This window comes from Entelurus aequoreus, linkage group LG23, assembly GCF_033978785.1.
Source record: "Entelurus aequoreus isolate RoL-2023_Sb linkage group LG23, RoL_Eaeq_v1.1, whole genome shotgun sequence".
NCBI lineage: Eukaryota > Metazoa > Chordata > Actinopteri > Syngnathiformes > Syngnathidae > Entelurus > Entelurus aequoreus.
Window position 1 is genome coordinate 42,434,195 of NC_084753.1, and position 14,466 is coordinate 42,448,660.

General features: G+C 40.4%; 1 protein-coding gene across 1 annotated transcript in view; it reads right to left on the bottom strand.

Moving 5' to 3' along the window:
• LOC133640895 (lysyl oxidase homolog 3B-like) overlaps positions 1–1,933 on the bottom strand; it is a 6,690-nt gene extending 4,757 nt beyond the window's left edge. Inside the window, exon 1 of the mRNA XM_062034578.1 lies at positions 1,667–1,933. The gene's annotated coding sequence lies outside the window, so the exon portion shown is untranslated. The remainder of the gene's footprint in view (positions 1–1,666) is intronic.
• Between the last annotated feature and the right edge of the window lie 12,533 nt (positions 1,934–14,466).

Genomic DNA, 14,466 nt, shown 5'->3' on the forward strand with positions numbered 1-14,466 from the left:
TCACATACCAAGTTTTATGACTCTGGTGTAAGGCTGGGGAATTAGACAAAAAAAAAAGTGTAAAATTAGCACTTTAATGTTAGCATGCTAACATTAGCATGCTAACAGTTAACAGTCACATACCAAGTTTTATGACTGGTGTAAACGGTTGCAAAACTAGCTTAGAAAGTTAGCATGCTAATGTTAACAAGCTGAGGTTAGCATGCTAACAGTCAGCTTGCGTCACATACCAAGTGATATGACTAAGTTGTAAGGCTGGGGAATTAGACAAAAAAAAAGTGTAAAATTAGCACTTTAATGTTAGCTTGCTAACATTAGCATGCTAACAGTTAACAGTCACATACCAAGTTTTATGACTGGTGTAAACGGTTGCAAAACTAGCTCAGAAAGTTAGCATGCTAACAGTTAACAGTCACATACCAAGTTTTATGACTGGTGTAAACGGTTGCAAAACTAGCTTAGAAAGTTAGCATGCTAATGTTAACAAGCTGAGGTTAGCATGCTAACAGTTAGCTTGTGTCACATACCAAGTGATATGACTAAGTTGTAAGGCTGGGGAATTAGACAAAAAAAAGTGTAAAATTGGCATTTTAATGTTAGCATGCTAACATTAGCATGCTAAGAGTTAACAGTCACACACCAAGTTTTATGACTGGTGTAAACGGTTGCAAAACTAGCTCAGAAAGTTAGCATGCTAACAGTTTACAGTCACATACCAAGTTTTATGACTGGTGTAAACGGTTGCAAAACTAGCTTAGAAAGTTAGCATGCTAATGTTAACAAGCTGAGGTTAGCATGCTAACAGTTAGCTTGTGTCACATACCAAGTGATATGACTAAGTTGTAAGGCTGGAGAATTAGAAAAAAAAGTGTAAAATTAGCACTTTAATGTTAGCATGCTAACATCAGCATGCTAACAGTTAACAGTCACATATCAAGTTTTATGACTTGTGTAAACGGTTGCAAAACTACTTCATAAAGTTAGCATGCTAATTTTAACATGTTAGCAGGCTAATGTTAGCATGCTAACAATTAGCTTGTGTCACATACCAAGTTTTATGACTGGTGTAAACGGTTGCAAAACTAGTTCAAAAAAAGTTATCATGCTAATTTTAACATGTTAGCAAGCTAACGTTAGCATGCTAACAGTTAGCTTGTATCACATACCAAGTTATATGACTAAGGTGTATGGCTGGGGAATTAGAGAAAAAAGTTAGCACTTTAATGTTAGCATGCAGTCAGAAGGTTAGATGAAACGAATGAAAAACACTTTAATGTTAGCATGGTTAGATGAACGAGTGACAAACACTTTGTTAGCATGGTTAGATGAACTCATGAAAAACACTTTAATGTTAGCATGGTTAGATGAACTCATGAAAAACACTTTGTTAGCATGGTTAGATGAACGAGTGACAAACAGGCGTGCTGGCACAGTACGTGAAGGTGCAACAAAAACAAGGACTCCCACCGGAAGTGGAAGCAAAACAAAAGCATTAGGACAGGAAATGAAAGTCATTAAAAAGAAAAGTGGAAACTATAGGGTGGAATCTCAACATGAGTTCTAGTGGAAAATGATCAAAAGTCAATAAAAAGTGACGACTTTAGTTCCGTGCAGGTGTCGCCGACATCTAATAGTTACTAACTTTGTCGTGTTTCCTGCCGCTTACCTTCTTTGTGCACAACGAGGCGCGTGGAAGACGTCCACGATGGCTGCAAACTGCTGAGGTAAACAAAGCGCAGTTAGACAAGAGAAGAGTCCACGGAGATCCACGCTCACTCACTCACTCACTCAGACTGCCAGCTGTACAGGCGAGGGAGGGCTGGGTCTACACACGCACTCTTTCATGACTCCCACTCCCACTCCCACTCCCCCTTGCAGAGCAGCGCGGGGGTGGGAGAGAAGAGAGAAAAGAGGAAAAAAAAAAAAAAGAGTCTAAAACGTGACTGCTCTTCTTTTTCCTACAGCATTCCCCACATGGGTCACGTGACTCGAGGCGCGAGCCACGGTGACGTCACACTTCTTTTTAGGTCCACTCAGGGTATTCTAGCACCATCAAGTTAAACACACACAACTAGATGAGGTCATTCCTGGAGGAAATACAAGAGGTCATTCCTGGAGGAACTAGAAGAGGTCATTCCTGGAGGAACTAGATGAGGTCATTCCTGGAGGAACTAGAAGAGGTAATTGCTGGAGGAACTAGGTGAGGTCATTCCTGGAGGAACTAGATGAGGTCATTCCTGGAGGAACTAGAAGTGGTCATTCCTGGAGGAACTAGATGAGGTCATTCCTGGAGGAAGTAGAAGAGGTCATTCCTGGGGGAACTAGAAGAGGTCATTCCTGGAGGAACTAGATGAGGTCATTCCTGGAGGAAGTAGAAGAGGTCATTCCTGGAGGAACTAGAAGAGGTCATTCCTGGAGGAACTAGAAGAGGTCATTCCTGGAGGAACTAGATGAGGTCATTCCTGGAGGAACTAGATGAGGTCATTCCTGGAGGAACTAGAAGAGGTAATTCCTGGAGGAACTAGGTGAGGTCATTCCTGGAGGAACTAGAAGAGGTCATTCCTGGAGGAAGTAGAAGAGGTCATTCCTGGAGGAAGTAGAAGAGGTCATTCCTGGAGGAACTAGGTGAGGTCATTCCTGGAGGAAGTAGATGAGGTCATTCCTGGAGGAAGTAGATGAGGTCATTCCTGGAGGAACTAGATGAGGTCATTCCTGGAGGAAGTAGATGAGGTCATTCCTGGAGGAACTAGAAGTGGTCATTCCTGGAGGAACTAGATGAGGTCATTCCTGGAGGAAGTAGAAGAGGTCATTCCTGGAGGAACTAGGTGAGGTCATTCCTGGAGGAACTAGAAGAGGTCATTCCTGGAGGAAGTAGAAGAGGTCATTCCTGGAGGAAGTAGAAGAGGTCATTCCTGGAGGAACTAGGTGAGGTCATTCCTGGAGGAAGTAGATGAGGTCATTCCTGGAGGAAGTAGATGAGGTCATTCCTGGAGGAACTAGATGAGGTCATTCCTGGAGGAAGTAGATGAGGTCATTCCTGGAGGAACTAGAAGTGGTCATTCCTGGAGGAACTAGATGAGGTCATTCCTGGAGGAAGTAGATGAGGTCATTCCTGGAGGAACTAGGTGAGGTCATTCCTGGAGGAACTAGAAGAGGTCATTCCTGGAGGAAGTAGAAGAGGTCATTCCTGGAGGAAGTAGAAGAGGTCATTCCTGGAGGAACTAGGTGAGGTCATTCCTGGAGGAAGTAGATGAGGTCATTCCTGGAGGAACTAGATGAGGTCATTCCTGGAGGAAGTAGATGAGGTCATTCCTGGAGGAACTAGAAGTGGTCATTCCTGGAGGAACTAGATGAGGTCATTCCTGGAGGAAGTAGAAGAGGTCATTCCTGGGGGAACTAGAAGAGGTCATTCCTGGAGGAACTAGATGAGGTCATTCCTGGAGGAAGTAGAAGAGGTCATTCCTGGAGGAACTAGAAGAGGTCATTCCTGGAGGAACTAGAAGAGGTCATTCCTGGAGGAACTAGATGAGGTCATTCCTGGAGGAAATACAAGAGGTCATTCCTGGAGGAACTAGATGAGGTCATTCCTGGAGGAACTAGAAGAGGTAATTCCTGGAGGAACTAGGTGAGGTCATTCCTGGAGGAACTAGAAGAGGTCATTCCTGGAGGAAGTAGAAGAGGTCATTCCTGGGGGAACTAGAAGTGGTCATTCCTGGAGGAACTAGATGAGGTCATTCCTGGAGGAAGTAGAAGAGGTCATTCCTGGAGGAAGTAGAAGAGGTCATTCCTGGAGGAACTAGATGAGGTCATTCCTGGAGGAAATACAAGAGGTCATTCCTGGAGGAACTAGATGAGGTCATTCCTGGAGGAACTAGAAGAGGTAATTCCTGGAGGAACTAGGTGAGGTCATTCCTGGAGGAACTAGAAGAGGTCATTCCTGGAGGAAGTAGAAGAGGTCATTCCTGGAGGAAGTAGAAGAGGTCATTCCTGGAGGAACTAGGTGAGGTCATTCCTGGAGGAAGTAGATGAGGTCATTCCTGGAGGAAGTAGATGAGGTCATTCCTGGAGGAACTAGATGAGGTCATTCCTGGAGGAAGTAGATGAGGTCATTCCTGGAGGAACTAGAAGTGGTCATTCCTGGAGGAACTAGATGAGGTCATTCCTGGAGGAAGTAGAAGAGGTCATTCCTGGAGGAACTAGGTGAGGTCATTCCTGGAGGAACTAGAAGAGGTCATTCCTGGAGGAAGTAGAAGAGGTCATTCCTGGAGGAAGTAGAAGAGGTCATTCCTGGAGGAACTAGGTGAGGTCATTCCTGGAGGAAGTAGATGAGGTCATTCCTGGAGGAAGTAGATGAGGTCATTCCTGGAGGAACTAGATGAGGTCATTCCTGGAGGAAGTAGATGAGGTCATTCCTGGAGGAACTAGAAGTGGTCATTCCTGGAGGAACTAGATGAGGTCATTCCTGGAGGAAGTAGATGAGGTCATTCCTGGAGGAACTAGGTGAGGTCATTCCTGGAGGAACTAGAAGAGGTCATTCCTGGAGGAAGTAGAAGAGGTCATTCCTGGAGGAAGTAGAAGAGGTCATTCCTGGAGGAACTAGGTGAGGTCATTCCTGGAGGAAGTAGATGAGGTCATTCCTGGAGGAACTAGATGAGGTCATTCCTGGAGGAAGTAGATGAGGTCATTCCTGGAGGAACTAGAAGTGGTCATTCCTGGAGGAACTAGATGAGGTCATTCCTGGAGGAAGTAGAAGAGGTCATTCCTGGGGGAACTAGAAGAGGTCATTCCTGGAGGAACTAGATGAGGTCATTCCTGGAGGAAGTAGAAGAGGTCATTCCTGGAGGAACTAGAAGAGGTCATTCCTGGAGGAACTAGAAGAGGTCATTCCTGGAGGAACTAGATGAGGTCATTCCTGGAGGAAATACAAGAGGTCATTCCTGGAGGAACTAGATGAGGTCATTCCTGGAGGAACTAGAAGAGGTAATTCCTGGAGGAACTAGGTGAGGTCATTCCTGGAGGAACTAGAAGAGGTCATTCCTGGAGGAAGTAGAAGAGGTCATTCCTGGAGGAAGTAGAAGAGGTCATTCCTGGAGGAACTAGGTGAGGTCATTCCTGGAGGAAGTAGATGAGGTCATTCCTGGAGGAAGTAGATGAGGTCATTCCTGGAGGAACTAGATGAGGTCATTCCTGGAGGAAGTAGATGAGGTCATTCCTGGAGGAACTAGAAGTGGTCATTCCTGGAGGAACTAGATGAGGTCATTCCTGGAGGAAGTAGAAGAGGTCATTCCTGGGGGAACTAGAAGAGGTCATTCCTGGAGGAACTAGATGAGGTCATTCCTGGAGGAAGTAGAAGAGGTCATTCCTGGAGGAACTAGAAGAGGTCATTCCTGGAGGAACTAGAAGAGGTCATTCCTGGAGGAACTAGAAGAGGTCATTCCTGGAGGAACTAGAAGAGGTCATTCCTGGAGGAAGTAGATGAGGTCATTCCTGGAGGAACTAGATGAGGTCATTCCTGGGGGAACTAGAAGAGGTCATTCCTGGAGGAAGTAGAAGAGGTCCTTCCTGGAGGAAGTAGAAGAGGTCATTCCTGGAGGAAGTAGAAGAGGTCATTCCTGGAGGAACTAGAAGAGGTAATTCCTGGAGGAACTAGATGAGGTCATTCCTGGAGGAACTAGATGAGGTCATTCCTGGAGGAACTAGAAGAGGTCATTCCTGGAGGAACTAGATGAGGTCATTCCTGGAGGAAGTAGAAGAGGTCATTCCTGGAGGAAGTAGAAGAGGTCATTCCTGGAGGAAGTAGAAGAGGTCATTCCTGGAGGAACTAGAAGAGGTCATTCCTGGAGGAACTAGATGAGGTCATTCCTGGAGGAGCTAGAAGAGGTCATTCCTGGAGGAACTAGATGAGGTCATTCCTGGAGGAACTAGATGAGGTCATTCCTGGAGGAACTAGAAGAGGTCATTCCTGGAGGAACTAGATGAGGTCATTCCTGGAGGAACTAGATGAGGTCATTCCTGGAGGAAGTAGAAGAGGTCATTCCTGGAGGAAGTAGAAGAGGTCATTCCGGGAGGAACTAGAAGTGGTCATTCCTGGAGGAACTAGATGAGGTCATTCCTGGAGGAACTAGATGAGGTCATTCCTGGAGGAACTAGAAGAGGTCATTCCTGGAGGAACTAGAAGAGGTCATTCCTGGAGGAACTAGAAGAGGTCATTCCTGGAGGAACTAGATGAGGTCATTCCTGGAGGAACTAGATGAGGTCATTCCTGGGGGAACTAGAAGAGGTCATTCCTGGAGGAAGTAGAAGAGGTCCTTCCTGGAGGAAGTAGAAGAGGTCATTCCTGGAGGAAGTAGAAGAGGTCATTCCTGGAGGAACTAGAAGAGGTAATTCCTGGAGGAACTAGATGAGGTCATTCCTGGAGGAACTAGATGAGGTCATTCCTGGAGGAACTAGAAGAGGTCATTCCTGGAGGAACTAGATGAGGTCATTCCTGGAGGAAGTAGAAGAGGTAATTCCTGGAGGAAGTAGAAGAGGTCATTCCTGGAGGAAGTAGAAGAGGTCATTCCTGGAGGAACTAGAAGAGGTCATTCCTGGAGGAACTAGATGAGGTCATTCCTGGAGGAACTAGAAGAGGTCATTCCTGGAGGAACTAGATGAGGTCATTCCTGGAGGAACTAGATGAGGTCATTCCTGGAGGAAGTAGAAGAGGTCATTCCTGGAGGAAGTAGAAGAGGTCATTCCGGGAGGAACTAGAAGTGGTCATTCCTGGAGGAACTAGATGAGGTCATTCCTGGAGGAACTAGATGAGGTCATTCCTGGAGGAACTAGAAGAGGTCATTCCTGGAGGAACTAGATGAGGTCATTCCTGGACGAACTAGAAGAGGTCATTCCTGGAGGAACTAGATGAGGTCATTCCTGGAGGAACTAGATGAGGTCATTCCTGGAGGAAGTAGAAGAGGTCATTCCTGGAGGAAGTAGAAGAGGTCATTCCTGGAGGAACTAGATGAGGTCATTCCTGGAGGAAGTAGAAGAGGTCATTCCTGGAGGAACTAGAAGAGGTCATTCCTGGAGGAACTAGAAGAGGTCATTCCTGGAGGAACTAGAAGTGGTCATTCCTGGAGGAACTAGAAGAGGTCATTCCTGGAGGAACTAGATGAGGTCATTCCTGGAGGAAGTAGAAGAGGTCATTCCTGGAGGAAGTAGAAGAGGTCATTCCTGGAGGAACTAGAAGAGGTCATTCCTGGAGGAACTAGATGAGGTCATTCCTGGAGGAACTAGAAGAGGTCATTCCTGGAGGAACTAGATGAGGTCATTCCTGGAGGAACTAGAAGAGGTCATTCCTGGAGGAACTAGAAGAGGTCATTCCTGGAGGAACTAGATGAGGTCATTCCTGGAGGAAGTAGAAGAGGTCATTCCTGGAGGAACTAGAAGAGGTCATTCCTGGAGGAACTAGAAGAGGTCATTCCTGGAGGAACTAGAAGTGGTCATTCCTGGAGGAACTAGATGAGGTCATTCCTGGAGGAAGTAGATGAGGTCATTCCTGGAGGAACTAGATGAGGTCATTCTTGAGGAAGTAGATGAGGTCATTCCTGGAGGAACTAGAAGTGGTCATTCCTGGAGGAACTAGATGAGGTCATTCCTGGAGGAAGTAGAAGAGGTCATTCCTGGGGGAACTAGAAGAGGTCATTCCTGGAGGAACTAGATGAGGTCATTCCTGGAGGAAGTAGAAGAGGTCATTCCTGGAGGAACTAGAAGAGGTCATTCCTGGAGGAACTAGAAGAGGTCATTCCTGGAGGAACTAGATGAGGTCATTCCTGGAGGAACTAGAAGAGGTCATTCCTGGAGGAACTAGAAGAGGTCATTCCTGGAGAAACTAGAAGAGGTCATTCCTGGAGGAACTAGAAGAGGTCATTCCTGGAGGAACTAGAAGAGGTCATTCCTGGAGGAAGTAGAAGAGGTCATTCCTGGAGGAAGTAGAAGAGGTCATTCCTGGAGGAAGTAGAAGAGGTCATTCCTGGAGGAACTAGATGGTCATTCCTGGAGGAACTAGAAGAGGTCATTCCTGGAGGAACTAGATGAGGTCATTCCTGGAGGAACTAGATGAGGTAATTCCTGGAGGAAGTAGAAGAGGTCATTCCTGGAGGAAGTAGAAGAGGTCATTCCTGGAGGAACTAGATGAGGTCATTCCTGGAGGAAGTAGAAGAGGTCATTCCTGGAGGAACTAGATGAGGTCATTCCTGGAGAGATTATGTGTGAATGCTGAAGTTGAACTGAAATGCTGACAGAATGTAGTGTGAATGTAAGAATAGTTTGAATGTTGAAATGGTTCAAATGCATTTCAGCAATATACATATATATATATACACGCATATATATGTGTATATGCATACAGTATATATACATATACACGCATATATGTATATATATGCGTGTATATGTATACTGTATATATGTGTCTATATATATATAAGCGTGTATATGTATGTGTATATACGTATATATGTAGATACACGCATATGTGTATATATGTGTGTATGTATATGTATATATACATATATATGTAGATACACGCATATGTGTATATATGTGTGTATGTATATGTATATATACATATACACGCATATATACATATACACACACACATATATGCGTGTATATGTATGTTTATAAACGTATGTATGTATATACACGCATATATGTATGTATATATATATATATGCATGTATATGTATATATACGTGTATATACACACAAATATACATATACACGCATATATATTTATATATATATATGCGCGTGTATATATATGTATGTATATATATATATATACACATGTTTTTATATATAAACACATAAACACATATATATATATATATATATATATATATATATATATATAATATATATATATATATATATACACATTTTTCTTGAAAATACAAAAAAATGTTATGTCCCCTCTCATACGTTTTAGTATGCAAAAAAGTTTAAAGTTTAATATGTGGAAAAAGTTTATAGACTCCCGTGATCTCAAATATTAGACGCTCTCAAATATAAACAAAGTTTAGTTCATTCAAAAATAAAATATTACTACACTAGTGTGTGAATGTTGTCGGTTTATCTGTGTTGGCCCTGCGATGAGGTGGCGACTTGTCCAGGGTGTATCCCGCCTTCCGCCCGATTGTAGCTGAGATAGGTTCCAGCACCCCCCGCCACCCCGAAGGGAATAAGCGGTAGATAATGGATGGATACTTCGATTCATTTGAAAAACCACAACATTTCCTTACAGGCAGATATTTGGACACACTAGCTTATGCAGTATTATTATTTTTTGTGTTACTTTGAGTTCCCGGCGAGAGGACAAAAGCCGTCTTTAATCCTACCAATCAAAAGGCTTGTAAAACTCCACTGTGTAGGATGGGAAGCAACATGAAGGTGTTCTGTTTCTTTCATGTACTGTAATCAACAGAAATATATTGTCTTGACCCAACAACTACAGAGCGAAGAGGAAGCAGGGCCTGGCCTCCCTCAAGACGACCTCTTCTTCTTTTCTTTTGAACTGTTCTGTAACCAAAGGCGATGGCTGTTTACGACCCACGCCCCTTAGAAGCAGCTGTTGCCATGTAATCAGGGAAAGTCCAAATAAAAAGAGGTGGCGTACAATCTTTTGCCGGAGCGTGGTGAGACACCGTGCAAGGGTACAGTGTCCAGGGGTCTCTCCTCAAATTGAGCCAAATTGAATTCTGTCTCGGTTTGATTCTTTGCTTCTTGTCCTGTTTAATAGATGTCATCAGTGTTTGAACCTGACACCCAATTTCGTAAACACTCACACAAGATTTGGTGTCGACACCCTTTTTAGACCCCATTTTGTTAAATGCCACTTTTCAGACCTGGTTTGGGAAGGGACCTCATGGACTGTTTAAACTACCAAAGTCCCAACTTCAACTACGTCCATTATTCCCCTGCATCATTCCAGCCCACTTGATGAATGTGTGAAGCCACATACCAGCTCGTGTCTCACCATTTTACAGCAAGGTCATTCTCTCCTCCACCTAAAAGAACGCCGGGGGCGAAGACTTCAGCGTGGAGATTTTCTGAGGAACCCTGAAAAAGAGCTGTGAAAAGAGTCCACACATCCTCGGTTTGGGTTCAGGCACCTTTTGAGAGGCCTAGATCCAAGTAAAAATCCAGACTTTTTGAGTAATGGTACACTAAAATGTGACACTTAGAAAAAATCCAGACTTTTTGAGTAATGGTACACTAAAATGTGACACTTAGAAAAAATCCAGACTTTTTGAGTAATGGTACACTAAAATGTGACACTTAGAAAAAATCCAGACTTTTTGAGTAATGGTACACTAAAATGTGACACTTAGAAAAAAATCCAGACTTTTTGAGTAATGGTACACTAAAATGTGACACTTAAAAAAATCCCGACTTTTTGAGTAAAGGTACACTGAAATGTGACACTTAAAAAAATCCCGACTTTTTGAGTAATGGTACACTAAAATGTCAAACTTAAAAAAAAATCCAGACTTTTTGAGTAATGGTACACTAAAATGTGACAATTAAAAAAAATCCAGACTTTTTGAGTAATGGTACACTAAAATGTGACACTTAGAAAAAATCCCGACTTTTTGAGTAATGGTACACTAAAATGTGACACTTAGAAAAAATCCCGACTTTTTGAGTAATGGTACACTAAAATGTGACAATTAAAAAAAATCCAGACATTTTGAGTAATGGTACACTAAAATGTGACACTTAGAAAAAATCCCGACTTTTTGAGTAATGGTACACTAAAATGTGACAATTAAAAAAAATCCAGACTTTTTGAGTAATGGTACACTAAAATGTGACAATTAAAAAAAATCCAGACATTTTGAGTAATGGTACACTAAAATGTGACACTTAGAAAAAATCCCGACTTTTTGAGTAATGGTACACTAAAATGTGACAATTAAAAAAAATCCAGACTTTTTGAGTAATGGTACACTAAAATGTGACACTTAGAAAAAATCCCGACTTTTTGAGTAATGGTACACTAAAATGTGACACTTAAAAAAATCCAGACTTTTTGAGTAATTGTACACTAAAATGTCAAACTTTAAAAAAAATCCCATCTTTTTGAGTAATGGTACACTAAAATGTGACACTTAGAAAAAATCCAGACTTTTTGAGTAATGGTACACTAAAATGTCAAACTTAAAAAAAAATCTCGTCTTTTTGAGTAATGGTACACTAAAATGTCAAACTTAAAAAAAAATCCAGACTTTTTGAGTAACGGTACACTAAAATGTCAAACTTAAAAAAAAATCCCGACATTTTGAGTAATGGTACACTAAGATGTGACACTTAAAAAAATCTCGACTTTTTGAGTAATGGTACACTAAAATGTCAAACTTAAAAAAAATCCAGACTTTTTGAGTAATGGTACACTAAAATGTGACACTTGGAAAAATCCCGACTTTTTCAGTAATGGTACACTAAAATGTGACACTTAGAAAAAATCCAGACATTTTGAGTAATGGTACACTAAAATGTCAAACTTAAAAAAAAATCCCGACATTTTGAGTAATGGTACACTAAAATGTGACACTTAGAAAAAATCCCGACATTTTGAGTAATGGTACACTAAAATGTGACACTTAGAAAAAATCCCGACTTTTTGAGTAATGGTACACTAAAATGTGACACTTAGAAAAAATCCTGACTTTTTGAGTAATGGTACACTAAAATGTCAAACTTAAAAAAAAATCCCGACATTTTGAGTAATGGTACACTAAGATGTGACACTTAAAAAAATCCCGACTTTTTGAGTAATGGTACACTAAAATGTCAAACTTGAAAAAAAATCCCGACTTTTTGAGTAATGGTACACTAAAATGTCAAACTTAAAAAAAATCCCGACTTTTTGAGTAATGGTACACTAAAATGTGACACTTGGAAAAATCCCGACTTTTTCAGTAATGGTACACTAAAATGTGACACTTAGAAAAAATCCAGACATTTTGAGTAATGGTACACTAAAATGTGACACTTAAAAAAATCCCGTCTTTTTGAGTAATGGTACACTAAAATGTCAAACTTAAAAAAAAATCCCGACATTTGGAGTAATGGTACACTAAAATGTGACACTTAGAAAAAATCCCGACATTTTGAGTAATGGTACACTAAAATGTGACACTTAGAAAAAATCCCGACTTTTTGAGTAATGGTACACTAAAATGTCAAACTTCAAAAAAATCCCGACTTTTTGAGTAATGGTACACTAAAATGTCAAACTTTAAAAAAATCCCGACTTTTTGAGTAATTGTACACTAAAATGTGACACTTGGAAAAAATCCCGACATTTTGAGTAATGGTACACTAAAATGTGACACTTAGAAAAAATCCCGACTTTTTGAGTAATGGTACACTAAAATGTGACACTTGGAAAAAATCCCGACATTTTGAGTAATGGTACACTAAAATGTGACACTTAGAAAAAATCCCGACTTTTTGAGTAATGGTACACTAAAATGTGAAACTTAGAAAAAATCCCGACTTTTTGAGTAAAGGTACACTAAAATGTCAAACTTAAAAAAAATCCCGACTTTTTGAGTAATTGTACACTAAAATGTGACACTTGGAAAAAATCCCGACATTTTGAGTAATGGTACACTAAAATGTGACACTTAGAAAAAATCCCGACTTTTTGAGTAATGGTACACTAAAATGTGACACTTAAAAAAATCCAGACATTTTGAGTAATGGTACACTAAAATGTGACACTTAGAAAAAATCCAGACTTTTTGAGTAATGGTACACTAAAATGTGACACTTAGAAAAAATCCAGACATTTTGAGTAATGGTACACTAAAATGTGACACTTAGAAAAATCCCGACTTTTTGAGTAATGGTACACTAAAATGTGACACTTAAAAAAATCCTGAGTTTTTGAGTAATGGCACACTAAAATGTGACACTTAAAAAATCCAGACATTTTGAGTAATGGTACACTAAAATGTGACACTTAAAAAAAATCCAGACATTTTGAGTAATGGTACACTAAAATGTGACACTTAGAAAAATCCCGACTTTTTCAGTAATGGTACACTAAAATGTGACACTTAGAAAAAATCCAGACATTTTGAGTAATGGTACACTAAAATGTGACACTTAAAAAAATCCCGTCTTTTTGAGTAATGGTACACTAAAATGTCAAACTTAAAAAAAAATCCCGACATTTGGAGTAATGGTACACTAAAATGTGACACTTAGAAAAAATCCCGACATTTTGAGTAATGGTACACTAAAATGTGACACTTAGAAAAAATCCCGACTTTTTGAGTAATGGTACACTAAAATGTGACACTTAGAAAAAATCCCGACTTTTTGAGTAATGGTACACTAAAATGTCAAACTTCAAAAAAATCCCGACTTTTTGAGTAATGGTACACTAAAATGTCAAACTTTAAAAAAATCCCGACTTTTTGAGTAATTGTACACTAAAATGTGACACTTGGAAAAAATCCCGACATTTTGAGTAATGGTACACTAAAATGTGACACTTAGAAAAAATCCCGACTTTTTGAGTAATGGTACACTAAAATGTGACACTTAGAAAAAATCCCGACATTTTGAGTAATGGTACACTAAAATGTGACACTTAGAAAAAATCCCGACTTTTTGAGTAATGGTACACTAAAATGTGAAACTTAGAAAAAATCCCGACTTTTTGAGTAATGGTACACTAAAATGTCAAACTTAAAAAAAATCCCGACTTTTTGAGTAATTGTACACTAAAATGTGACACTTGGAAAAAATCCCAACATTTTGAGTAATGGTACACTAAAATGTGACACTTAGAAAAAATCCCGACTTTTTGAGTAATGGTACACTAAAATGTGACACTTAAAAAAATCCAGACATTTTGAGTAATGGTACACTAAAATGTGACACTTAGAAAAATCCCGACTTTTTGAGTAATGGTACACTAAAATGTGACACTTAAAAAAATCCTGAGTTTTTGAGTAATGGCACACTAAAATGTGACACTTAAAAAATCCAGACATTTTGAGTAATGGTACACTAAAATGTGACACTTAAAAAAATCCAGACATTTTGAGTAATGGTACACTAAAATGTGACACTTAGAAAAAATCCAGACTTTTTGAGTAATGGTACACTAAAATGTGACACTTAGAAAAAATCCCGACATTTTGAGTAATGGTACACTAAAATGTGACACTTAGAAAAAATCCCGACATTTTGAGTAATGGTACACTAAAATGTCAAACTTAAAAAAAAATCCTGTCTTTTTGAGTAATAGTACACTAAAATGTGACACTTAGAAAAAAATCCCGACTTGGGGGTCCCCACATCTGCGGTCCCCCCCAAGGTTTGTCATTGTTATCCCGTTGGGTTGAGTTTTTCCTTGCCCTGATGTGGGATCTGAGCCGAGGATGTGGTTGTGGCTCGTGCAGC